Genomic DNA, 17764 nt, shown 5'->3' with positions numbered 1-17764 from the left:
TATGTCGGGGCCATCAGAGGTCGGGGGTCACTGTATATATATATATATGGTATGTCGGGGCCATCGTAGGTCGGGGGGTCACTGTGTATATATATATGGTATGTTGGGGCCATCAGAGGTCGGGGGTCACTGTATATATATGGTATGTTGGGGCCATCAGAGGTCGGGGGTCACTGTATATATATGGTATGTCGGGGCCATCGTAGGTCGGGGGTGTCACTGTATATATATGGTATGGTGGGGCCATCGTAGGTCGGGGGTCACTGTATATATATGGTATGTCGGGGCCATCGTAGGTCGGGGGGTCACTGTATATATATATGGTATGTCGGGGCCATCGTAGGTCGGGGGGTCACTGTATATATATGGTATGTTGGGGCCATCGTAGGTCGGGGGGGTCACTGTATATATATGGTATGTCGGGGCCATCGTAGGTCGGGGGTCACTGTATATATATGGTATGTCAGGGCCATCGTAGGTCGGGGGGTCACTGTGTATATATATATGGTATGTCGGGGCCATCGTAGGTCGGGGGGGGGTCACTGTATATATATGGTATGTCGGGGCCATCGTAGGTCGGGGGGTCACTGTGTATATATATATGGTATGTCGGGGCCATCGTAGGTCGGGGGGGGGTCACTGTATATATATGGTATGTCGGGGCCATCGTAGGTCGGGGGTCATTGTATATATATGGTATGTCAGGGCCATCGTAGGTCGGGGGTCACTGTATATATATGGTATGTCGGGGCCATTGTAGGTCGGGGGGTCACTGTATGTATATGGTATGTCAGGGCCATCATAGGTCGGGGGTCACTGTATATATATGGTATGTCGGGGCCATCAGAGGTCGGGGGTCACTGTATATATATGGTATGTCGGGGCCATCGTAGGTAGGGGGTCACTGTATATATATGGTATGTCGGGGCCATCGTAGGTCGGGGGGGTCACTGTATATATATGGTATGTCGGGGCCATCGTAGGTCGGGGGGTCACTGTATATATATGGTATGTCAGGGCCATCGTAGGTCGGTGGTCACTGTATATATATGGTATGTCAGGGCCATCGTAGGTCGGGGGGTCACTGTATATATATGGTATGTCAGGGCCATCGTAGGTCGGGGGTCACTGTATATATATGGTATGTCAGGGCCATCAGAGGTCGGGGGTCACTGTATATATATGGTATGTCGGGGCCATCGTAGGTCGGGGGGTCACTGTATATATATGGTATGTCGGGGCCATCGTAGGTCGGGGGGTCACTGTATATATATGGTATGTCAGGGCCATCGTAGGTCGGGGGTCACTGTATATATATGGTATGTCGGGGCCATCGTAGGTCGGGGGGGGTCACTGTATATATATGGTATGTCGGGGCCATCAGAGGTCGAGGGTCACTGTAATATTAAAGCAGGTGTAAACTCACTTATCACCATAAAGTTCCCTCCAAGTATGGTACCACCCTACTTCATTAAAGGGGTTATCCAGGAAAAAAAAAAATTATATATCAACTGGCTCCAGATAGTTAAACAGATTTGTAAATTACTTCTATTAAAAAATCTTAATCCTTCCAATAATTATCAGCTGCTGAAGGTGGAGTTGTTCTTTTCTGTCTGACAACAGTGCTCTCTGCTGACATCTCTGCTTGTCTCGGGAACTGCACAGAGTAGAAGAGGTTTGCTATGGGGATTTGCTTCTACTCTGGACAGTTCCCGAGACAGATGTCATCAGAGAGCACTTAGACAGAAAAGAACAACTCAACTTCAGCTGCTCATAAGTACTGTAAGGATTAAGATTTTTTTAATAGAAGTCATTTACAAATCTGTTAGAGCCAGTTGATATATATAAAAAAAGTTTTTCCTGGAATACCCCTTTAATGAATCTCTTAAGTGGGGACGTCCATTTTCCAAGAATCAGTCATACAGTTATAATCACCACATATATATATATAACTGTGTTGTGGATTCCCTGTCAAGTACAAACTTGTTTAACCCCTTAACGACGCAGGACGTATATTTACGTCCTGCGCCGGCTCCCGCGATATTAAGTGGGGTTGCGCTGCGACCCCACATCACATTGCGTCGGTCCCGGCGCTCATCAACGGCGCTCATAGCCGATCGCGGCAATGTGCGGTATTAACCCTTTAGAAGTGGCGGTCAAAGCTGACCGCCGCTTCTAAAGCGAAAGTATCCCGGCTAGTCAGTCGGGCTGTTCGGGACCGCCGCGGTGAAATGTTAATACACGCCAGTGATCAGCATAGGAGATCAGCGTGTGCAGTGTTATAGTCTCCTATGGGATAATAATGATCAGTATAAGAGATCAGTGTGTGCAGTGTTATAGCCCCCAATGGGATAACAATGATCAGTATAAGAGATCAGTGTGTGCAGTGTTATAGGTCCCTATGGGATAATAATGATCGGTATAAGAGATCAGTGTGTGCAGTGTTATAGGTCCCTATGGGATAACAATGATCAGTATAAGAGATCAATGTGTGCAGTGTTATAGGTCCCTATGGGATAACAATGATCAGTATAAGAGATCAGTGTTTGCAGTGTTATAGGTCCCTATGGGATAACAATGATCAGTATAAGAGATCAATGTGTGCAGTGCTATAGGTCCCTATGGGATAACAATGATCAGTATAAGAGATCAGTGTGTGCAGTGTTATAGGTCCCTTTGGGATAACAATGATCAGTATAAGAGATCAGTGTGTGCAGTGTTATAGTCTCCTATGGGATAACAATGATCTGTGTAAGAGATCAGTGTGTGCAGTGTTATAGGTCCCTATGGGATAACAATGATCAGTATAAGAGATCAGTGTGTGCAGTGTTATAGGTCCCTATGGGATAACAATGATCAGTATAAGAGATCAGTGTGTGCAGTGTTATAGTCCCTATGGGATAACAATGATCAGTATAAGAGATCAGAGTGTGCAGTGATATAGGTCCCTATGGGATAACAATGATCAGTGTGTGCAGTGTTATAGGTCCCTATGGGATAACAATGATCAGTGTGTGCAGTGTTATAGGCCCCTATGGGACCTATAACACTGCAAAAAAAAATGTAAAAAAAAAGTGTTAATAAAGGTCATTTAACCCCTTCCCTAATAAAAGTTTGAATCACCCCCCTTTTCCCATAAAAAAAATAAAACAGTGTAAATAAAAATAAAAATAAACATATGTGGTATCGCCGCGTGCGTAAATGTCCGAACTATAAAAATATATCATTAATTAAACTGCACGGTCAATGGCGTACGCGCGAAAACATTCCAAAGTCCAAAAAAGCGTATTTTGGTCACTTTTTATACCATTAAAAAATGAATAAAAAGTGATCAAAAAGTCCGATCAAAACAAAAATCACACCGATAAAAACTTCAGATCACGGCGCAAAAAATGAGCCCTCATACCGCCCTGTATGCGGAAAAAGTTATAGGGGTCAGAAGATGACAATTTTAAACGTATAAATTTTCCTGCATGTAGTTATGATTTTTTCCGAAGTGCGACAAAATCACCTATATAAGTAGGGGATCATTATAACCGTATGGACCTACAGAATAATGATAAGGTGTAATTTTTACCGAAATATGTACTGCGTAGAAACGGAAGCCCCCAAAAGTTACAAAATGGCGTTTTTTTCTTCGATTTTGTCACACAATGATTTTTTTTTCCGTTTCGTCGTGAATTTTTGGGTCAAATAACTGACGTCATTACAAAGTAGAATTGGTGACGCAAAAAATAAGACATAATATGGAATTTTAGATGGAAAATTGAAAGGGTTATGATTTTTAAAAGGAGGAAAAAATGAAAGTGCAAAAACGGAAAAACCCTGAGTCCTTAAGGGGTTAAGGGGTTAAAGGGGTACTCCGGTGGAAAACTTTTTTTTTTTTTTTTAAATGAACTGATGTCAGAAAGTTAAACAGATTTGTAAATTATTTCTATGCACAAATCTTAATCCTTCCAGTACTTTTTAGCAGCTGTATGCTACAGAGGAAATTCTTTACTTTTTGAATTCATTTTTTCCTTCTTTTTCTCTGCTGACACCTCTGTCCGTGTCAGGAACTGTCCAGAGCAGGAGAGGTTTGCTAGGGGGATTTTCTCCTGCTCTGGACAGTTTCTGAAACGGGCATCAGGTGTCAGCAGAGAGCGCTGTGGACAAGACAAAAAAAGAAATTCAAAAAAGAAAGAATTTCCTCTGTAGCAAACAGCTGCTAAAAAGTACTGAAAGGATTAAGATTTTTTTTTTTTATAGAAGTAATTTACAACTTTTTGACACCAGTTCATTTAAAAAATAAATAAATAAAAAGTTTTCCACCGGAGTACCCCTTTAATTCGACTAGGACTTCGCAAGTAAATGGCGGACGTATATATATATATGAATGCCAAAACAACATATATATAACATGTAAAAAAAACATAGCGTCCAATTAATGTAAAGTTCACTTAATTATGTATCATAACTGAAACCCGCGCCGAGAAGTTTGTGCCAAATGAGTGGAATTCGTGTGATCCCCCATCTCTTCCTAATTACTGTGACCGTATCTTTGGTTATAGGGGTCCTCCGCTGCTCAGCATTTGGAACAAAATGTCCCGAACACTTAGAGCCCACGCCGGGAGCTCGTGATGTCATAGCCCCGCCCCCTCGTGACATCACGTCCAGCCCCCTCAGTGCAAGTCTAAGTGAGGGGGCGTGACTTGCGTTGAGGGGGCGGGGCATGGTGTCATAAGGGGCTGGGCTATGACATCACGAGCTCCCGACGCTGACTCTAAGCGTTCAGAACATTTTGTTCCCATCTTTGTCAGTTGTGGTTCCTCCGCTCCCTCTTTTCCCGTCAACTTCCAATATGGAAAAACGTGAGCCAGCTGGGGGATCCGGAATTCCTTTAGGAGACTTATCCTTACTGCTTCTCCCTCTGGTCTTGGTAGTCATAGCAGCGGATTTAAGAAATTCGTCCATCTTTCCCGTGGCCACTTTTTCTTTTACAGGGCTCCCAACCTCCTCGGATTAGATTTTGGTGTCGGAGCCGACGCCGCGATATGTTTATGACTATATACGCCTATAATTACAAAGATGCACCACAACCGAGTATGAACAAAATGAGTGTACTACTTTATTAAATGACACAAAACAGATATATAAAAAAAAACACTTTAAAAATACATATAAGACAAAAAACAGCACCAGATACGCCCCCTGAGGAAGCGTTTTTACAGCGAAATGGTCGTTGGGGTTGGTATAGGTATGTTACATACAAAAATGGTACAAATGAAGACCTGAGCAGAATTTGAAATAAATAACAACAAAGGGGTGCCAAACCATACCTATACCAACCCCAACGACCGTTTCACTGTAAAATCGCTTCCTCAGGGGGCAGAATTAGAAAATAAGTAACAACAAAGGGCTGCCAAATCATACCTATACCAACCCCAACAACCATTTCACAGTAAAATCGCTTCCTCAGGGGGCGCGATTTTAAAGCAAAACGGTCGTTGGGGTTGGTACAGGTATGGTTACATACAAAAAATGGTACAAGTGAAGACCTGAGCAGAATTAGAAATAAATAACAATAAAGGGGTGTCAAACCATACCTATACCAACCCCAACGACCGTTTCACTGTAAAATCGCTTCCTCAGGGGGCAGAATTAGAAATAAATAACAACAAAAGGGTGCCAAATCATATCTATACCAACCCCAACGACCATTTGACTGTAAAATCGCTTCCTCAGGGGCGTCACTCCCCCTGAGGAAGCGATTTTACAGCAAAATGGTCGTTGGGGTTGGTATAGGTATGGTTACATACAAAAAATGGTACAAATGAAGACCTGAGCAGAATTAGAAATAAATAAAAACAAAGGGGTGCCAAATCATACCTATACCAACCCCAACGTTTCGCTGTAAAACCGCTTCCTCAGGGGGAGTGACGCCCCGAGGAAGCGATTTTACAGCAAAATGGTCGTTGGGGTTGGTATAGGTATGGTTACATACAAAAATGGTACATATGAAACCCCGAGCAGAATTAGAAATAAATAACAACAAAGGGGTGTCAAACCATACCTATACCAACCCCAACGACCGTTTCGCTGTAAAATCGCTTCCTCAGGGGGCAGAATTAGAAAATAAGTAACAACAAAGGGCTGCCAAATCATACCTATACCAACCCCAACAACCATTTCACAGTAAAATCGCTTCCTCAGGGGGCGCGATTTTAAAGCAAAACGGTCGTTGGGGTTGGTACAGGTATGGTTACATACAAAAAATGGTACAAGTGAAGACCTGAGCAGAATTAGAAATAAATAACAATAAAGGGGTGTCAAACCATACCTATACCAACCCCAACGACCGTTTCACTGTAAAATCGCTTCCTCAGGGGGCAGAATTAGAAATAAATAACAACAAAAGGGTGCCAAATCATATCTATACCAACCCCAACGACCGTTTGACTGTAAAATCGCTTCCTCAGGGGCGTCACTCCCCCTGAGGAAGCGATTTTAAAGCAAAATGGTCGTTGGGGTTGGTATAGGTATGGTTACATACAAAAAATGGTACAAATGAAGACCTGAGCAGAATTAGAAATAAATAAAAACAAAGGGGTGCCAAATCATACCTATACCAACCCCAACGTTTCGCTGTAAAACCGCTTCCTCAGGGGGAGTGACGCCCCGAGGAAGCGATTTTACAGCAAAATGGTCGTTGGGGTTGGTATAGGTATGGTTACATACAAAAATGGTACATATGAAACCCCGAGCAGAATTAGAAATAAATAACAACAAAGGGGTGTCAAACCATACCTATACCAACCCCAACGACCGTTTCGCTGTAAAATCGCTTCCTCAGGGGGCAGAATTAGAAAATAAGTAACAACAAAGGGCTGCCAAATCATACCTATACCAACCCCAACAACCATTTCACAGTAAAATCGCTTCCTCAGGGGGCGCGATTTTAAAGCAAAACGGTCGTTGGGGTTGGTACAGGTATGGTTACATACAAAAAATGGTACAAGTGAAGACCTGAGCAGAATTAGAAATAAATAACAATAAAGGGGTGTCAAACCATACCTATACCAACCCCAACGACCGTTTCACTGTAAAATCGCTTCCTCAGGGGGCAGAATTAGAAATAAATAACAACAAAAGGGTGCCAAATCATATCTATACCAACCCCAACGACCGTTTGACTGTAAAATCGCTTCCTCAGGGGCGTCACTCCCCCTGAGGAAGCGATTTTACAGCAAAATGGTCGTTGGGGTTGGTATAGGTATGGTTACATACAAAAAATGGTACAAATGAAGACCTGAGAAGAATTAGAAATAAATAAAAACAAAGGGGTGCCAAATCATACCTATACCAACCCCAACGTTTCGCTGTAAAACCGCTTCCTCAGGGGGAGTGACGCCCCGAGGAAGCGATTTTACAGCAAAATGGTCGTTGGGGTTGGTATAGGTATGGTTACATACAAAAATGGTACATATGAAACCCCGAGCAGAATTAGAAATAAATAACAACAAAGGGGTGTCAAACCATACCTATACCAACCCCAACGACCGTTTCGCTGTAAAATCGCTTCCTCAGGGGGCAGAATTAGAAAATAAGTAACAACAAAGGGCTGCCAAATCATACCTATACCAACCCCAACAACCATTTCACAGTAAAATCGCTTCCTCAGGGGGCGCGATTTTAAAGCAAAACGGTCGTTGGGGTTGGTACAGGTATGGTTACATACAAAAAATGGTACAAGTGAAGACCTGAGCAGAATTAGAAATAAATAACAATAAAGGGGTCTCAAACCATACCTATACCAACCCCAACGATTGTTTTTCTGTAAAATCGCTTCCTCAGGGGGCAGAATTAGAAATAAATAACAACAAAGGGGTGCCAAATCATACCTATACGAACCCCAATGACCGTTTTGTTGTAAAATCGCTTCCTCAGGGGGCGTGATGCCCCCTGAGGAAGCGATTTTAAAGAAAATGGTCGTTGGGATTGGTATAGGTATGATTACATACAAAAATGGTACAAATGAAGACCTGAGCAGAATTAGAAATAAAGAACAACAAAGGGGCGCCAAACCATACCTATACCAATCCCAATGTTTCACTGTAAAATCGCTTCCTCAGGGGGAGTGACGCCCCGAGGAAGCTATTTTGCAGCAAAATGGTTGTTGGGGTTGGTATAGGTATGGTTACATACAAAAAATGGTACAAGTGAAGACCTGAGCAGAATTAGAAATAAATAACAACAAAGGGGTGTCAAACCATACCTATACCAACCCCAACGACCGTTTCGCTGTAAAATCGCTCCCTCAGGGGGCGTGATGTCCCCTGAGGAAGCGTTTTTACAGTGAAATGGTTGTTGGGGTTGGTATAGGTATGGTTACATACAAAAATGGTACAAATGAAGATCTGAGTAGCATTAGAAATAAATAACAACAAAGGGGTGTCAAACCATACCTATACCAACCCCAACGACCGTTTCGCTGTAAAATCACTTCCTCAGGGGGCAGAATTAGAAATAAATAACAACAAAGGGGTGTCAAAGCATACCTATACCAACCCCAACGTTTCGCTGTAAAATAGCTTCCTCAGGGGGAGTGACGCCCCGAGGAAGCTATTTTGCAGCGAAATGGTCGTTGGGGTTGGTATAGGTATGGTTACATACAAAAATGGTACAAATGAAGACCTGAGCAGAATTAGAAATAAATAACAACAAAACGGTGCCAAACCATACCTACACCAACCCCAACCCCGAGTGACGCCCCCTGAGGAAGCGATTTAGCAGCGAAACGGTCGTTGGGGTTGGTATAGGTATGGTTACATACAAAAAATGGTACAAGTGAAGACCTGAGCAGAATTAGAAATAAATAACAAAGGGGTGTCAAACCATACCTATACCAACCCCAATGACCGCTTCGCTGTAAAATCGCTTCCTCAGGGGGCAGAATTAGAAATAAATAACAACAAAGGGGTGCTAAATCATACCTATACCAACCCCAATGACCGTTTCGCTGTAAAATCGCTTCCTCAGGGGGCGTGATGCCCCCTGAGGAAGCGATTTTAAAGAAAATGGTCGTTGGGGTTGGTATAGATATGGTTACATACAAAAAATGGTACAAGTGAAGACCTGAGCAGAATTAGAAATAAATAACAACAAAGGGGTGTCAAACCATACCTATACCAACCCCAATGACCGTTTCGCTGTAAAATCGCTCCCTCAGGGGGCGTGATGTCCCCTGAGGAAGCGTTTTTACAGTGAAATGGTTGTTGGGGTTGGTATAGGTATGGTTACATACAAAAATGGTACAAATGAAGATCTGAGTAGCATTAGAAATAAATAACAACAAAGGGGTGTCAAACCATACCTATACCAACCCCAACGACCGTTTCGCTGTAAAATCACTTCCTCAGGGGGCAGAATTAGAAATAAATAACAACAAAGGGGTGTCAAACCATACCTATACCAACCCCAACGACCGTTTCGCTGTAAAATCACTTCCTCAGGGGGCAGAATTAGAAATAAATAACAACAAAGGGGTGTCAAATCATACCTATACCAACCCCAACGTTTCGCTGTAAAATAGCTTCCTCAGGGGGGGTGACGCCCCGAGGAAGCTATTTTGCAGCGAAATGGTCGTTGGGGTTGGTACAGGTATGGTTACATACAAAAATGGTACAAATGAAGACCTGAGCAGGATTAGAAATAAATAACCACAAAGGGGCGCCAAACCATACCTATACCAACCCCAACGATCGTTTCGCTGTAAAATAACTTCCTCAGGGGGCATGGGGGGATCCGTACATTGTATGTATGTATGTCAAGAAAAGACCATCGTATGTTGAAACTATTGTATGTTGAGGCCATTTTAAGTTGAGGGATCACTGTAGTTTATTTACCTGACTCAAGTGTGAAACCTTCCTATGGACTTCTGAGCACTAGTGATGAGCGGCAGGGGCCATATTCGAACTTGATATATTTTGCGAATATATTGACAATTATTCGTCCTATGTTCGCGAAATTCGCATATTCGCTATGTTCACGAACTTTTTTTTTTTCATGTGAAAATTTGCATGAAAAATTTTGCATTAAAACTTAGCATACAAATACACATAAAAATTTGCATGTGAAAAAAAACAAACAAAAAAATAGAATGTTCGTCATTCCGAATATGTAGCACTATATTCTAAATATTCGCGAAATCACGAAGTGCCGATATTCGCGATAAAAATTTGCATTACGAATATTCGTGCTCAACGCTACTGAGCGCCTGCTGGCAAAGGTTTTTTCTCTTCATCCATATCCCAGTTATCAAGGAGAATGACGGACAGCGCTGAGTGACAGGAGACAACGAGCCCCTTATATACAGTGATCCCTCAACTTACAATGGTCTCAACATACAATGGTCTTTTCTGGACCATTGTAACTTGAAACCAGACTCAACATACAATGTACGGACAGTCCAGATCTGTGAAACGTGTCAATGGGCGGAAGAACCGACCAATCAGAATGGACATTTACACCTGTACTACTGAAGTGCATGCACTGACTGTCTGATAGCGCCTCCGTACAATACAGGTAGGTACTGCAAGTTCTGCATTAGGGTGCGTGCACTCATTTCCGTTTTTTTGCACCTAGATCAACCTGTATACGGTTTGAATCGTGATGTACGGTTTAATCCGGTTGTATCCGTTTTCACCCTAAAAAAACGTATACGTCTGTCAATGTTCGCCTTGTTTTTAAATAAAGTTTTTCCAGAAAGAACATTGTAGAAGGTGGGTGGTGTTTTCGGCTTGCATTGCGCATGTGCAATAATAAAAACGGACGCAACCGTACACTCATACGGTTTAGTCCGGTTCTCATTGACTTCCATGTTAATAAAAACGTATCCGGTTAGGTTACGGTTGGTCATCCGGACCTAAAAACGCTGTATACTCCGGTTGCGAACACGACTGAAAAACCGGGCCCAACCGTAAAAGTCGCCAAACGGACATAACCGTATGATGCGTTTGCAATGTTAAGTCAATACATCCGAATTTCAATACGTTTTTGTACGGTTTTTGAAGGAAAACCGTATATGGGAACTGGATAGCAAAAACGTGAAGTCTATGGAAAACGGATAAGACTTTAATGTCATCAGTTTGCATCCTTTTTTCAATCCGTTTTTGATCTGTTTTAACTTTTTTTTGTTTATTAACTAAACAAAAACAGATTCAAATGGATACAAACGGATAACATCCGTTATTGTCGTTTTTTTTTTTTTTAAGTCCGTTTTTAATTTTGACGGGAGAAGGGATCGGGTCTAGGTTTTATTAGGACACAATATATAGAGGATTTTGTTGATACCTCAGTCTGCGTTCAGGTGACAATTGTTGGTAGTTTGATCGCTCTGTATCCTGTCTCCTCCCTCCGGTAACCAGGGGGTGTGGACCGGTAACTAGGGGGTGTGGCTTCTTTTCTGGGATTTTCTCTCTCTCACATAAATAGGTTGTAAGAGAGCTGGAAGCCTGACTCCTCCCACCCATGTGACTGATCACATGATCGGACATCATCAAAGGTCCTTTGGAAGCTTTTGTTGTGATGCCCGGAGTCTGACTCCTTCCACCCATGTGACTGATCACATGATCATGACATCATCAATACCACCCGGACAACTGAAATACAGTGAGGTGAGTGCTTGTATTATATATATATATATAGTGTATAGATCTATAGTGTGTATTATATATATATATATAGTATATAGATCTATAGTGTGTATTATATATATATATAGTGTATAGATCTATAGTGTGTATTATATATATATATATAGTGTATAGATCTATAGTGTGTATTATATATATAGTGTATAGATCTATAGTGTGTATTATATATATATATAGTGTATAGATCTATAGTGTGTATTATATATATATATAGTGTATAGATCTATAGTGTGTATTATATATATAGTGTATAGATCTATAGTGTGTATTATATATATATAGTGTATAGATCTATAGTGTGTATTATATATATATATATAGTGTATAGATCTATAGTGTGTATTATATATATAGTGTATAGATCTATAGTGTGTATTATATATATATATAGTGTATAGATCTATAGTGTGTGTATTATATATATATATAGTGTATAGATCTATAGTGTGTATTATATATATATATATAGTGTATAGATCTATAGTGTGTATTATATATATATATATAGTGTATAGATCTATAGTGTGTATTATATATATATATAGTGTATAGATCTATAGTGTGTATTATATATATATATATAGTGTATAGATCTATAGTGTGTATTATATATATATATAGTGTATAGATCTATAGTGTGTATTATATATATATATAGTGTATAGATCTATAGTGTGTATTATATATATAGTGTATAGATCTATAGTGTGTATTATATATATATATAGTGTATAGATCTATAGTGTGTATTATATATATATATATAGTGTATAGATCTATAGTGTGTATTATATATATAGTGTATAGATCTATAGTGTGTATTATATATATATATAGTGTATAGATCTATAGTGTGTATTATATATATATAGTGTATAGATCTATAGTGTGTATTATATATATATAGTGTATAGATCTATAGTGTGTATTATATATATATAGTGTATAGATCTATAGTGTGTATTATATATATAGTGTATAGATCTATAGTGTGTATTATATATATATATAGTGTATAGATCTATAGTGTGTATTATATATATGTATATAGTGTATAGATCTATAGTGTGTATTATATATATATATATATAGTGTATAGATCTATAGTGTGTATTATATATATAGTGTATAGATCTATAGTGTGTATTATATATATATATATATATAGTGTATAGATCTATAGTGTGTATTATATATATATATAGTGTATAGATCTATAGTGTGTATTATATATATATATATAGTGTATAGATCTATAGTGTGTATTATATATATATAGTGTATAGATCTATAGTGTGTATTATATATATAGTGTATAGATCTATAGTGTGTATTATATATATATATATAGTGTATAGATCTATAGTGTGTATTATATATATATATAGTGTATAGATCTATAGTGTGTATTATATATATATATAGTGTATAGATCTATAGTGTGTATTATATATATAGTGTATAGATCTATAGTGTGTATTATATATATATATATAGTGTATAGATCTATAGTGTGTATTATATATATATATATAGTGTATAGATCTATAGTGTGTATTATATATATAGTGTATAGATCTATAGTGTGTATTATATATATATAGTGTATAGATCTATAGTGTGTATTATATATATATATATATATAGTGTATAGATCTATAGTGTGTATTATATATATATATAGTGTATAGATCTATAGTGTGTATTATATATATATATATAGTGTATAGATCTATAGTGTGTATTATATATATATAGTGTATAGATCTATAATGTGTATTATATATATATAGTGTATAGATCTATAGTGTGTATTATATATATATATATATAATGTATAGATCTATAGTGTGTATTATATATATATAGTGTATAGATCTATAGTGTGTATTATATATATATAGTGTATAGATCTATAGTTTGTATTATATATATAGTGTATAGATCTATAGTGTGTATTATATATATATATAGTGTATAGATCTATAGTGTGTATTATATATATATAGTGTATAGATCTATAGTGTGTATTATATATATATATATATATATATAGTGTATAGATCTATAGTGTGTATTATATATATATAGTGTATAGATCTATAGTGTGTGTATATATATATAGTGTATAGATCTATAGTGTGTATTATATATATATATATATAGTGTATAGATCTATAGTGTGTATTATATATATATATAGTGTATAGATCTATAGTGTGTATTATATATATATATATATATATATAGTGTATAGATCTATAGTGTGTATTATATATATATATAGTGTATAGATCTATAGTGTGTATTATATATATATATAGTGTATAGATCTATAGTGTGTATTATATATATATAGTGTATAGATCTATAGTGTGTATTATATATATAGTGTATAGATCTATAGTGTGTATTATATATATATATAGTGTATAGATATATAGTGTGTATTATATATATATATATAGTGTATAGATCTATAGTGTGTATTATATATATATAGTGTATAGATCTATAGTGTGTATTATATATATATATATATATAGTGTATAGATCTATAGTGTGTATTATATATATATAGTGTATAGATCTATAGTGTGTATTATATATATAGTGTATAGATCTATAGTGTGTATTATATATATATATATAGTGTATAGATCTATAGTGTGTATTATATATATATAGTGTATAGATCTATAGTGTGTATTATATATATATAGTGTATAGATCTATAGTGTGTATTATATATATATATATATATAGTGTATAGATCTATAGTGTGTATTATATATATATAGTGTATAGATCTATAGTGTGTATTATATATATATATATATATATAGTGTATAGATCTATAGTGTGTATTATATATATATAGTGTATAGATCTATAGTGTGTATTATATATATATATATATATAGTGTATAGATCTATAGTGTGTATTATATATATATATAGTGTATAGATCTATAGTGTGTATTATATATATATATATAGTGTATAGATCTATAGTGTGTATTATATATATATATATATATAGTGTATAGATCTATAGTGTGTATTATATATATATAGTGTATAGATCTATAGTGTGTATTATATATATATATAGTGTATAGATCTATAGTGTGTATTATATATATATATAGTGTATAGTTCTATAGTGTGTATTATATATATAGTGTATAGATCTATAGTGTGTATTATATATATATATAGTGTATAGATCTATAGTGTGTATTATATATATATATATATATAGTGTATAGATCTATAGTGTGTATTATATATATATATAGTGTATAGATCTATAGTGTGTATTATATATATAGTGTATAGATCTATAGTGTGTATTATATATATATATATATATATAGTGTATAGATCTATAGTGTGTATTATATATATATATATATATATATATAGTGTATAGATCTATAGTGTGTATTATATATATATATAGTGTATAGATCTATAGTGTGTATTATATATATATATATATATATAGTGTATAGATCTATAGTGTGTATTATATATATATATAGTGTATAGATCTATAGTGTGTATTATATATATATATATATAGTGTATAGATCTATAGTGTGTATTATATATATAGTGTATAGATCTATAGTGTGTATTATATATATAGTGTATAGATCTATAGTGTGTATTATATATATATATAGTGTATAGATCTATAGTGTGTATTATATATATATAGTGTATAGATCTATAGTGTGTATTATATATATATAGTGTATAGATCTATAGTGTGTATTATATATATATAGTGTATAGATCTATAGTGTGTATTATATATATATATATATATAGTGTATAGATCTATAGTGTGTATTATATATATATATAGTGTATAGATCTATAGTGTGTATTATATATATATAGTGTATAGATCTATAGTGTGTATTATATATATATAGTGTATAGATCTATAGTGTGTATTATATATATATATATATATATAGTGTATAGATCTATAGTGTGTATTATATATATATATATATAGTGTATAGATCTATAGTGTGTATTATATATATATATATATAGTGTATAGATCTATAGTGTGTAATATATATATATATATATAGTGTATAGATCTATAGTGTGTATTATATATATATAGTGTATAGATCTATAGTGTGTATTATATATATATATATATAGTGTATAGATCTATAGTGTGTATTATATATATATAGTGTATAGATCTATAGTGTGTATTATATATATATATATATAGTGTATAGATCTATAGTGTGTATTATATATATATAGTGTATAGATCTATAGTGTGTATTATATATATATATAGTGTATAGAGCTATAGTGTGTATTATATATATATAGTGTATAGAGCTATAGTGTGTATTATATATATATAGTGTATAGAGCTATAGTGTGTATTATATATATATATAGTGTATAGATCTATAGTGTGTATTATATATATATAGTGTATAGATCTATAGTGTGTATTATATATATATATATAGTGTATAGATCTATAGTGTGTATTATATATATATAGTGTATAGATCTATAGTGTGTATTATATATATATAGTGTATAGATCTATAGTGTGTATTATATATATATAGTGTATAGATCTATAGTGTGTATTATATATATATAGTGTATAGATCTATAGTGTGTATTATATATATATATGTAGTGTATAGATCTATAGTGTGTATTATATATATATATATATATATATATATATATATATATATAGTGTATAGATCTATAATGTGTATTATATATATATATAGTGTATAGATCTATAGTGTGTATTATATATATATATATATATATATAGTGTATAGATCTATAGTGTGTATTATATATATATATATATATAGTGTATAGATCTATAGTGTGTATTATATATATATATATATATATAGTGTATAGATCTATAGTGTGTATTATATATATATATAGTGTATAGATCTATAGTGTGTATTATATATATATATATATATAGTGTATAGATCTATAGTGTGTATTATATATATATAGTGTATAGATCTATAGTGTGTATTATATATATATATAGTGTATAGATCTATAGTGTGTATTATATATATATATAGTGTATAGATCTATAGTGTGTATTATATATATATATAGTGTATAGATCTATAGTGTGTATTATATATATATATATATATAGTGTATAGATCTATAGTGTGTATTATATATATATAGTGTATAGATCTATAGTGTGTATTATATATATATAGTGTATAGATCTATAGTGTGTATTATATATATATATATATAGTGTATAGATCTATAGTGTGTATTATATATATATATATAGTGTATAGATCTATAGTGTGTATTATATATAGTGTATAGATCTATAGTGTGTATTATATATAGTGTATAGATCTATAGTGTGTATTATATATATATAGTGTATAGATCTATAGTGTGTATTATATATATATAGTGTATAGATCTATAGTGTGTAATATATATATATGTGTATATAGTGTATAGATCTATAGTGTGTATTATATATGTATATAGTGTATAGATCTATAGTGTGTATTATATATGTATATAGTGTATAGATCTATAGTGTGTGTTATATGTATATAGTGTATAGATCTATAGTGTGTATTATATATATATATATATAGTGTATAGATCTATAGTGTGTATTATATATATATATATATAGTGTATAGATCTATAGTGTGTATTATATTTGTATATAGTGTATAGATCTATAGTGTGTATTATATATATAGTGTATAGATCTATAGTGTGTATTATATATATAGTGTATAGATCTATAGTGTGTATTATATATATATAGTGTATAGATCTATAGTGTGTATTATATATAGTGTATAGATCTATAGTGTGTATTATATATATATATATAGTGTATAGATCTATAGTGTGTATTATATATATATAGTGTATAGATCTATAGTGTGTATTATATATATATAGTGTATAGATCTATAGTGTGTATTATATATATATATATATATAGTGTATAGATCTATAGTGTGTATTATATATAT

General features: G+C 34.4%; 1 protein-coding gene across 3 annotated transcripts in view; it reads left to right on the top strand.

The window, feature by feature from the left end:
• The window catches only part of LOC130358153 (zinc finger protein 436-like), a 334942-nt gene that overhangs the window by 106410 nt on the left and 210768 nt on the right, over positions 1-17764 (top strand). Inside the window, exon 1 of one of the 3 annotated variants that reach the window (XM_056560993.1) lies at positions 11252-11654. The exons of the other annotated variants lie outside the window; for them this stretch is intronic. The gene's annotated coding sequence lies outside the window, so the exon portion shown is untranslated. Of the gene's footprint in view, positions 1-11251; positions 11655-17764 lie in introns of those variants that run through there. 3 annotated transcript variants of the gene reach the window in all.

The sequence above is a fragment of the Hyla sarda genome, chromosome 2 (assembly GCF_029499605.1).
Source record: "Hyla sarda isolate aHylSar1 chromosome 2, aHylSar1.hap1, whole genome shotgun sequence".
Classification (NCBI taxonomy): domain Eukaryota; kingdom Metazoa; phylum Chordata; class Amphibia; order Anura; family Hylidae; genus Hyla; species Hyla sarda.
This window is presented reverse-complemented; position numbering and strand designations above follow the sequence as displayed.